Raw genomic sequence first — 11,301 nt, 5'->3', positions numbered from 1 at the left:
AAAATTTGAGCTGAGAAAGGTACAGTCTGTTCTAATAAGTTTTTTTTTTTTTTTAGTATATTTAGAGCTTTGTGAGAAAGAGGATATAATACAAAACATGTTGGTGTGATGTCCTGGAGACAAAAGCAGTAAACTGTCTAGGCCACTGTCATTTTTAACCTTAAGTGTCACTGACTTCTGTGTGCCCAACAGATCAGGGTCAATGAGAAGGGTTAGATTCCACTCATTTGTAGGAAAGATTGGCTCATTGGCCTGTAAATTAGTGACCACCCAGTGTCCCTCGATTAATCCACAATTTCCTCATGATATTTTTAATCTCTGCATTCCTCAAGGTATAGATCAAAGAATTTAACATTTGTTCAACAATGTTGAATGACACAACCATTGTCTTGTCTATGGGGTAAGTGACCACAGGCCTCATGTACAAGAAAATACATGGCACAAAGAACAACATGACCACTATGAAGTGGGAACTATATGTAAAGAGGGCTCTGTGCCTCCCTTCAGAACTAGAAGACTTCAGGGAGCAAACAATAGCAATGTAGGAAGCAATGAGAATAAGGATGATAGTCACACACTTCACCCCACTATTGAGGATGACTAAGAGCCCCAGGATGTGGGTGTCCATGCAGGCCAATTTGAATAAAGGAAATAGGTCACACATAAAGTGATCTATGGTATTGGGACCACAGGAAGGTATTTGATACATGGAAAGAAGCTGAATTGTTGTATGCAGGGATCCCCCTACCCAAGCCCCTCCTACCATCAGGCTACACACTTGCAGACTCATGATGGTCATGTAGTGAAGGGGCTTACATATGGCCACATAGCAGTCATAGGGCATCACAATGAGAAGGATGATCCTCACAAACAAAGAAATGCTGTGCAAAGAGCTGGGTCATGCATCCTTCAAAGGAGATGGTAGCATTCTCAGAAAGGGAGTCCACAATCAGCTTGGGGGCAATGACAGAAAAGTAGGTGACATCCATGAAGGACAAGGAAAAAATACATGGGTGACCTTAGACTCCGACTTACAGTTATAGTAACCACAATGAGTAGGTTTCCAAATACTGTGACTATGTGCATCATTAGAAACAGAGCAGCTAATATTCTCCTCAGCTCTGGATTCTCTGTAATACCCAAAAGAATGAATTCAGTCACATTATTTGGTTTCTCCTTTTAGCCTGAGTTTGTGAAAGCACATCTCTCTGTGCTGGAAGATCTGAAAAAGTAATACAATTTTTAGTTAGTAATCATTGGGTGTGGTGGGCATTTTTTGCATTGTTACACCACCTTATACCCCCCTAAACTAATATTTACTGTCTTTCCCTACAGAAGTTACCTTCTAACAATAAAAACTTGACAGCAACTTCAATTCTACTAACAGCAAACACATCTCAAAACAAGATCACATTGCACTGGTGCAATTCTTGCTTTCTGTCTTGGTGCTTTCTGCTTGTGACACTTAGGGAAAAATGCTTCATTATTCATTATTCATCACACATGTACTCCTAGAAATATGATATAATTACCACCCTTGGGGAAAATGTTTACCATTCATAGATAGGAGGCAATGGATAAATTGCAACCAACTTAACAAATCTTGGTCTAGCTTTTTTCCCTCCCTGTTTCACGCTCCCCACTGCTCCCATTCTGTTTTCCAAAGTAAACTGCCTACACGTGAGACTTTTCCTAGCTTTTGATTTTTGGTCCTTGAAGCTGGGATGCTGACCTACATTTACCATTACACATATCTAAAACTTGGAAAATGTTATATGAATTTTCATTTGTGTATTCAATATATGTACTAAACATTTTCAGTTGAAGAGTTATGGGACAGATAGCTCACATCCCAAGAACTCTCCACTTATCAATGGCTATACCATTTCCATTGAATGTCTACATTCTAAAATTTGACTGTTAATATTAATACATATTGATTATATCTAGTGAATCTCTACTATGTGTTATGCAGTGAAATATCCTATGATACATTTTATTCATTTTAGAGATTAGATTCTGTGCTGTAAAGGGGTAGAAAAAAAGTTCACACAACTAATAAACACTTAAGCCAAATTAAAATCTGCTTTTCCTGATTCCAAATTAATACTAATAACAATCTGCATTGTTTCTGTTACATTAATACGGAATGCTCATTATCAATAAGATATTGTCCTTAATGATAGAACTCCATTTTCATTATTCTTCAGTGAGGTAGCTTTATGATCACTGTGTTTTCTAATTCAATGATTCTACAGTAAATACAATAACAATCCCACAAGGAAGAGCACACTGAGTTCACACCCCAGTACTATGGGGAATAAAGGAAAGGAAACTTAAGTCTTTCTCTGCTCCAAGGAACCCAAATCTACAACTTAGCTGATACCACCTCCACATGTGAGCCAGAACCAGAGGGACAGCATAGTGCATGGTGGTACCTGCCTGTGATCCCAGCCCTCAGGAGGTAGAGTCAGGAGGATCATGAGCTGGAGGCCAGCATGGTCTTTATAGTGAGAGTGAGGGTAGTCTTTAATTCACAGCAAGAATTTATCTTTTAAAAAGATAGGAAAAAAGAGCTGCTTCAGTAATTACTAAACGTGTCTTTGCTAAGGACACAAGCAAAAGTTGTGGGCCATTTGGTTCAAGTATAGCAGAGGCCACTGTCTTAATTCTTTCTACCTTGCTGAATATAGTTGACAGTTGTCAATAAATTCCCTGAAAATCTATAATATATACTAATCCCAATCTCTCCCACATCCAACTCAAGAACTTTAAAAGTTGTTCTTGAATAGCCCTAATGAACTGGAGAGAGCACATTCTTTTTTTTTTTTTTGTGGAAATGGGGATTGAACTCAGGGCCTACACCTTGAACCACCATCTCTTTTCTATGTTGGGTGTTTTTGAGATGGGGTCTCATGAACTATTTTCCAGGTTGGCTTTGAACCGCAATTCTCCTGATCTCTGTCTTCTGAATAGCTAGGATTACAGGTGTGAGCCACCAGTGCCCAGCTGAGAGAGCACATTCTTAAAAATCAGGACAACTTGATTTCATTCCTTCTTACTCTACCTTCCTCGTATATAATGCTACACTGCTCATCCGTCTGACTCTCAAAGAAGTTGTCATAGATTAGTGGGATGCTTGGAGTTCAAAGGAGCCGTCTTTGGGTCTTGATTCCTTTCAAAAACAGCAACTCAGCTCAATTTGCATTAATTTATTATACTTCCAAGTAAGATTTCCTTTAAACAATCACAAGACCTAAAATATTTTAAAACAATGTGTACTAAAAATAATAACCCCACTTCTAACCTTAAAATCTATAAATCTATCACAATTCTCTTGTGACTCACTCAACTTAGCCTGACATTCAAAAACTTCCCCAACAGTAATCAATTCCCTGTTTTGTATGTCTCCCTCCAAGAGCAGTAATGACAGCTTACTGCTAGAAAACACACCTCAGCCTGTTTCATAAAATGGAAATATTCTGGGTTCAGAGTGAGTAAACTTAATTTTTTGTCTCAAAAAAGCTATTTACTGATTTCAGGTTCTTCAAAACTAAATAATAAAATTTAAACTCAATATATGCTAAGTGATTATTATTAAGGATGCTGAATTCTCTTTTAATACCCCCAAAATACGTGAAATAGAAAACATTGTTCCCCTCATTTTCAGACCAAGTAGATAAGGCTTAGAGAACTCTGCAAAACTTGATACAAGCCTTCTAGCGGGTAAGTGATTAAGTTCATAGCACGGGCTACTAACTACTATGCTCTTCAGCCTTACTAATATATTGTGTTCTGCCTTATAGCACTTTCATGATAATAAAGGAAGTAGCAGGCATAACAATGTTTGGAGGGCATAGCTCAAATATTCCTCATGATTTTTTTCCATTTCCTGTAAGTATAACTTCCTGCTACCTCTGCCTATGCCCTCTAGCAACAAATCCTTTGCAACACTTAATCCCTCACTCCTTCTCTTTTCAACATTGTCATCCTGGATCTTTGTAACATGCACCTATATAGATTGCATACTAGCAATAACTAAATTATCTTCATTGCTCATTTTTAGATTGGTTTTATCTTCTTATGAGGATGCTTACAGATGGTTAACTTATTATCTTTCCATCAAATTCCAAATACTGTGGTACATATTAGTCATTTAATTAAATCCATAAAATTTAATTCATCCAAGAAAATTTTCACTTAATCATGGGTCTCAGCAATGCCAATGCCAGTCCCTGCCTCCAGAAATGAGAGTACTATAATCCAAGCCTCACTGCTATTCCTCTGGCATGCTAGCCCCAAGTCCCATTTGTCGTCTTTATCTTTATCACTTCCATTCTTAGACATGCGTTAATTAAATTCAGGAGCTAAATTATGCCTTGGACTCTCAATTCATTGTTAAATCACTGCCATCATATCCTCCTTACAATATAAATCTTGAAAACTTGCCAAAAGATCTAAAGCAAATAAAGCCACAAATTGTTGGGAGCTCAAGACTCTTCGTTCTGAGACCACAATTTGTGCACACAAATAAAACAAGTTGGTAGATAACTGAAATGTTCAAAATATAGCTGTGAATGTGTCAGTTGATTCACAAAGATAGCACCAGTTACTTAATGATCCTGGTAAGTAAAAAGCAAAGATTGTGCAGGTAGTGCTCAAAGATCAGGTTAAGGTGACCAGGGGTCTAGCCCCATCTGGGAAATAAATACTCACATAGACTTTCTTCCACAAAGGAGCAAGGAATCATAACAGATTAGATTTCAAAAATAAGTAAGGACTTGTTCAAAAAACAAACAATCCAATTGTTCCCTGAAGAATTATTTTTATTGAAATAACTTTTCTGATAATTTTACTGAAACATTAAAAATAGATGCTCTCAGTGTCCAGGACTTACATAGGAAAAAAATCTTGTGTTTAGCAGAAGATTTAAATTTTCTCTAACTAGGAAAAGTCCACAGAAGAAGCCAGAAATAAAACTGCTTACAAAATTATCAGTGGTACTATGTCTGTAATTTGGCTGAATTTTGAGCTTAATTTGTAAACAGTTAACAAACAACATTTTCGAAGAAACATCATTAATTATAAGTTGTTCTTTGAATAATAGACCTGGGTTAAAAGAGGACAGAGTGCCATTTGCAAATGGCTCAGAATTTCAAAATGGTGCATACTTGCGTCATTTCAATTGTATCACTTTGTGGCTGTACCTCAACTACTTGAGGACCTAATCATTGTACCAGTAAACTCCCAACTACCCCTGCAGTGATCTGGATTTCCCTGGAACAGACTTTCACTGGAGCTAGGCCAAGCTGATACTTCACGAGCAAAAAACCAGATTACAGCATGACCTATTTAATTAACTACACAACTGAGCTCTGCTGTTCAGTAACAGGACAGCCAAACTAGGTAGGGCCTCCTACCCAGCTCTGGGCTACCTAGCAAGTACCCTGGTTCAAAGTTTTCTAACAACCAGTCTGGAACTCTATTCACCTGTTCAGATTATTGTTGAAATTGTGTCACATCTAACTCCATGGTAGCTGCCATTTTTAACAACTTTATTAAAAGATGGACCTCAGCCAAAAAATTAAGAACTAAATTCTTTCATACTTCGTAACAGTTACTATTCTAAAACAATGTTTTCAACTTAGAAATATTTGGTATTATAACCTCCTCTGTTTTTTCTACCTTCAGTAGTAAAAATATGTCAATACCCTCTATTTATAAATACTTCAGAGATTACAATTGGTTTATTCACATATTTGACTTTCAGTCCATTGCATTCCACTCATGTTGCTCTGAAAACAAATGCCTCAATTTTACTAAATTTGATCTTCACATATGATAGTCCAACCACAGCACTTGTTCACTCTATGCTCTCAACTAACCACTTGGACATGGGTTAGAACAGTGTTTATCCAACTTTTTTGTGTTATTTACACCCCCAGGAGATTTTGGTTGTTTTGTTTCCCCTTATCACCCTATTCCTGATATATCACAAGTATACTATCCACATATTTAGGCATCTGATACCTATCTGTGTTTTAATCAAGAAATATTTTTTCATCTCTCAAGATGCCATTTTTACTTATTTACAGGAGATATCATATTCATAGTAAATACATACCTTAGATCACTTGGCATTTTTTTTAAAAATTGGTAAATAATGTGGTTATTTACACTTAAGTCTAAAAAAACATTAGCAATGCTTTAACAGTTGTTGAACAGTTCTTTTCTTCTGCATCAACAGCTTAAAAACTATTTTCTGCTACATACTTTTAATGCATCAATAAAACTGTGTAGTTCATTAATGTGTTCACTTATTATCCATCCACCTGCCATGAGAATTGAAGTTCTACTCAGTCATGGCCCTTATTTATATTGTTCAAAACTTTATATCCAGCTCCTAGTATTATTTGACATGCTGTTGACACTAAACAAATATTTGGGTGGAGGATAAACAAAATAAACTGAAATTTTATAAACTCTCTGTAGCACCACTTTTCAAGTTTATACATATATATACATATACATATACATATATATAAAAACTTGAAAATGCATATATATACTTAATATATAAACACACATACATATATATTTTAATATATATACACACATACATTATATATGTGTGTATATATATATATATATATATATTTATAATTCTCTAGAAATTAGAATAATGGGAAAAACCCTACAAAAAAGATATTTAAACCTACAAAGCTCTGCCTTTATGTCTAAAAGATCTATCAAATCAACTCCATGATTGTTTAGCTTATTTTTCTTCCAAACATCCTTTAACCCATATGTCAATTTCTATGAACCCCTTGTATCCCACTTTTCATGATTCTCATACATCTGTGGGAATGAGGGTTTCAGTTGATTTTTTGCTAGCAAAAGAGGAATCAAGAGAGTATGAGTAATCTGGGAAGTGAAGGTAGGAAGAGGAATTGAAGAAAGTATCCTCCACCAAATAATTGGAAAAGCTTCAAGATATTCACTATATGACCAATGATCAAATCTATGATTTGATATTTTACATCACGCTAGGAAAGTGTATGAGACATAGGAAGATTGAAGGAAGTAGGATCCAAAGACTTGACATGTTACTTGACCTCATTGAGTCTCACAATCTTGTATAAAATGGCACAAACTTATCTAACAATACTTGTTGGTGCATTAAGAGAGTTAAAATATGTAAAGGACCTGGCAATACATAAGCCTCATACTTGTCCTTAACAATAGTTCAATCAACCGATTGAACTATTACATAGTCCTAATATTTTCCCTGAATAAAATGTCTAATTTAAATCAAGCATCCTTACATATCAAAACCAGTATTGTTTATCTTATAGATTTAAAAAAAATAAAAAGTACTTTTAGATTATTTTATTTTTAAGTACTAAAAATGATCAAGTGGCAGCAGTTTTTATGAAAGACTCCTGATAGGTATTAAGAAACACCTTAGCATTTCTTAAAGTTGTTTATAAACCAGCAAGATTCCAACAAGTGAGAATGACAGGTTTGCTTGAATCTTCCTTCAGTTTCTGTACCTTCCAAGTTTCCTGTTGACAGTTTTTAATTCATCTCATTAAACTTCTCACTCCTCCACTGCGTAATTGGTATATCCTAAGATACAATCTTTGGTCTCAGTTCCATCTTCAAATAATACTTTTTGTCTTAGATTTGAAGTGACATTTTCTCAATACTTTTGTGATCCTTATTTCTGGCTTACCTTACTTCCTATCTAATCATAAGACAATCATTTAGTCTGAAATTTCTGTTTAATTCTTAGCAGTAACTACAAATGATCATTTTAATACACTGTTGCTGATTATGTCATCTTCCAGGCCTAGACGGTGGGAAAATGCTATATTCTTCTTATAAGTTTGAGATATTCATGTGCAATACAGAATACAGAACACACAATCACACCACAAATCAGGTGGTTTCATGATCTGGCATTACTATATATTTAAATCAGCTGCAGATGGCCAGTGAGTTTGAGAAAAATTACATTTGTGAAAATGAACTGTCATTACAGTGCTGTAGTCAAAGATTCATAAGGTATTTTGAAGTTCTATTAAATGACCTGGTGTTTTTCATGTACATGGAGGACATTTGCTGCCGAAAATGTTGATACATGTGAGAAGCAGCTACAATAAGGTTGAATTTATTTTTCACCAATGACAGCATGAATTATTAGTTTTATTTTGCATCAATAATCATAGGATATCAATTTATTTGAATTCAGTAAATCACAACAAAATCAGGATAGGGAAATGCATCACTATTATAAATAAATTACTTCTCCATAGTCATAAATATACCACAAACAATTGTGTTGTTTTTTTTTTGAAGAAATTAGACTGAGAGTTCAAAGACCTTCATGAGAATTTTGTAGGTGAAATTCTTAAGCCTATGACCTGAGGAAAGTATAACTTACAACTCTCATAGCTTCAATTTGCTTCTTTGTATATGGCATTAAAATTAGCAGCTTAATACATGGATCAAATAACCTAACTTAAGTGAATGTGTCTGATAGATGAAAAATAAAATATTCATTTAATATAAACCTATCTGTCTATATCATACTACAGAGAAGTAGCTTTGCAAACATATATGTCTTTTGATAAGATGAAATAAGTGATTATGTAATTTTATTGCTGAAAATGTCTCCTTAATATTGGCAAAAGGTAAAAGTTTTCATGTATATTAAAAAAAAAAAAAGGTGAACCATGAGGATATTAAAGAAAAAATAGGAACAAATTAGGACTAATTTCAAATTTTCTGGCCTATTATTTCTTCCAGGAAAAAATTAGCAATAGGTTATAAATTGTTTCCTATGTAAGAAATTGTTTCTCCTTTTGTGAGTGACTTTTACACTGTTTTGTTTTATTTTTGTATATTCATGATACAAAAACTTACAAATTAAATAAAAATTAAAGGAAAATCAACAATGATTCACCTTCCATTCATCCATGTCAGAGTTGATAGATTCTTTTTATAATAGTGTGTATTAATTACACAAAACAATGGGATTTAATGTAACATTTTCATACATGCAAATAAAGTACTTTGATTGCAGTTATACCCTAAATCACCCTCTCTTTAATACCTCACTCTTCCCTCTGGTCTTGTTCTTTTCCCAAGAGGTTCCCTTCTACCTACATAACTTTCCTTAAAAATCCACTTTCCACATATTAGAGACAACATATGATATTTGTCTTTCTGAATCTGGGTTATTTTGTTTAACATGATGATCCCCAGTTTCTTCAATTTTACTGAAAAATGACATGATTTTACTCTTCAACATGGTTGTATAATACTCAAATGTGTATATGTATTCTTCATCTATTCTTCTCTTGATGGGCACCTAGGCTGAATTCATTACTTGTTTCATCTTTTTTTTTCACTTTAACACATGCCAATGAAAACTTTGAAAAGTTCTGATGTCAGGTACTATGGAAAAGACAAGTGACACTTGTATGAAGAACTTAGTAAAGTAGCAGTGTGACTGTGGAGGAAAATTCTCTAGAATCATAAAGCTAGAGACTGATAGATCTTTCCATTACAAATCCAGAATCTATGCATATAAACTTTGAAAGCCTGCTACAGCACAATGAAAGCTATTAAGAGCAATTAACAAATGGTCTAGACAAAATTAGGTGCCCAATAAATGTAGCTACTGGGGTTTTCTATCAAGATTTCTGTGACATTCTTCAGAGAAATAGAAAAATCAATCCAAACACATATGGAAAAACAAACAAACAAACAAAAATCTCAAAAAGCCAAAGCAATTCTGTGCAAAATATCCAATGCTGGATGTATCACCATACCCAACTTCAAACTGTACTGTAGAGCCATGACAATGATAACAGCATAGTATTGGCACAAAAACAGGAAGAGCATGGGATTAAAAAAAGAAGACCCAGATATAAACCCATGAATCTATACCAACTGATCTTCAACAAAGGAACCCAAAACATATGATGGAGAAAAGACAGTCTTTTCAACAAATGTTACTGGGAAAACCAGATATCCACATGTAAAAGACTGAAACTAGATCCCTGTCTTTCACTTCACACCAAAATCAACTCAAAGTGGAACAAAGACCTTAATAGAAGGTCTGAAACTTTGAAATAACTCCAGGAAGTAGTAGTCAATACACTGAAGCCTATAGATATAGGGAATAACTTCCTAAGTTGAACTCAAAAATCTCAGTATCTAACAGAAATAATGAAGCCAAGCCCTGGTGGTTCATGGCTGTAATCCTAGCTACTCAGGAGGCAGAGATCAGGAGGATAATTGGACAAAACCAGCCTGGGCAAACAGTTCATGAGACCCTATCTCAAAAAAACCGATCACAAAAGGGGAAAATGGAGTTGTTCAAGGTGTAGGCCCTGATGTCAAGCCCCAGTACTGCAAAAAAGAAAGAATGAACAAATGGGAGTGCATCAAACTAGACAGCTTCTGCACAGCAAAAGAAATAGTCATTAGATTCAATACAGACCACAGAATGAGAGAAAATCTTTGCCAGCTATTCATCCAATTAAGGACTAACATCCCGATTCTAAAGGGAACTCAAAAAACTCAACCCCAGTGACATCCAAGATGGCAGCTAGGGCACAAAAGCAGACAGCATGAGCTCTGAGACTCCAAAACCTCTTTGAGACACTGGAGCCACACTTGATGGAAACAAAGCAGCAAGGAAATTCAAAACTTCAACACCTTGAACCCCTAGCCCATGGAAAGCTTCTCCATGCCACGTTACACTGAGAAAACAGGAGGGCTGTCACACCACCAGACCCTGGCTTCAAACCTGCTTGGGAGACATTTGGCAGACCAACAAGTGAGCACCAAGCATCACACAGTATTCCCCCATCCACCCCTAGGATAAACCAGTATAGCCCTCTGGGCAGACTGACCACTTCTTGCAAAAAAAAAGAAAAAAAACTGAACTATAAACAAGAACTTAAAACTAGCACACAGCAGAGGGACTGAGTTGCTGAAAGCACACCAGAGAAGGGGAATGGGCAAGAAGCTGATCTAGGCTTGAACTTTCAGATAACAAAGACTGGAAAAGCAAAAAGGCCAAAAGCAGGCCAGTGATAAGCTGCTGCCTGAAATAGGGCAGGTAGTGGTCCACAAAGCTCATCTCCTGAGCCAGTGACATCCAAAGCCAAACAACACTGCAAAATTGAAAAATAATCATCAAACCATCACAACTCATGGACAGCTGGGGGCTGGCTGACAGATCACTGAACTTGCCCCAGAGGAAGAGGGTGAAGCAAAGAAACA

At 35.6% G+C, this 11,301-nt stretch overlaps 1 pseudogene; it reads right to left on the bottom strand.

Moving 5' to 3' along the window:
• Positions 1-259: 259 nt before the first annotated feature.
• On the bottom strand, positions 260-4,347 carry LOC141413680 (olfactory receptor 4C6-like; annotated as a pseudogene).
• Between the last annotated feature and the right edge of the window lie 6,954 nt (positions 4,348-11,301).

Source organism: Castor canadensis, chromosome 1 (genome assembly GCF_047511655.1).
Source record: "Castor canadensis chromosome 1, mCasCan1.hap1v2, whole genome shotgun sequence".
NCBI classification, from domain to species: Eukaryota; Metazoa; Chordata; class Mammalia; order Rodentia; family Castoridae; genus Castor; species Castor canadensis.
This window is presented reverse-complemented; position numbering and strand designations above follow the sequence as displayed.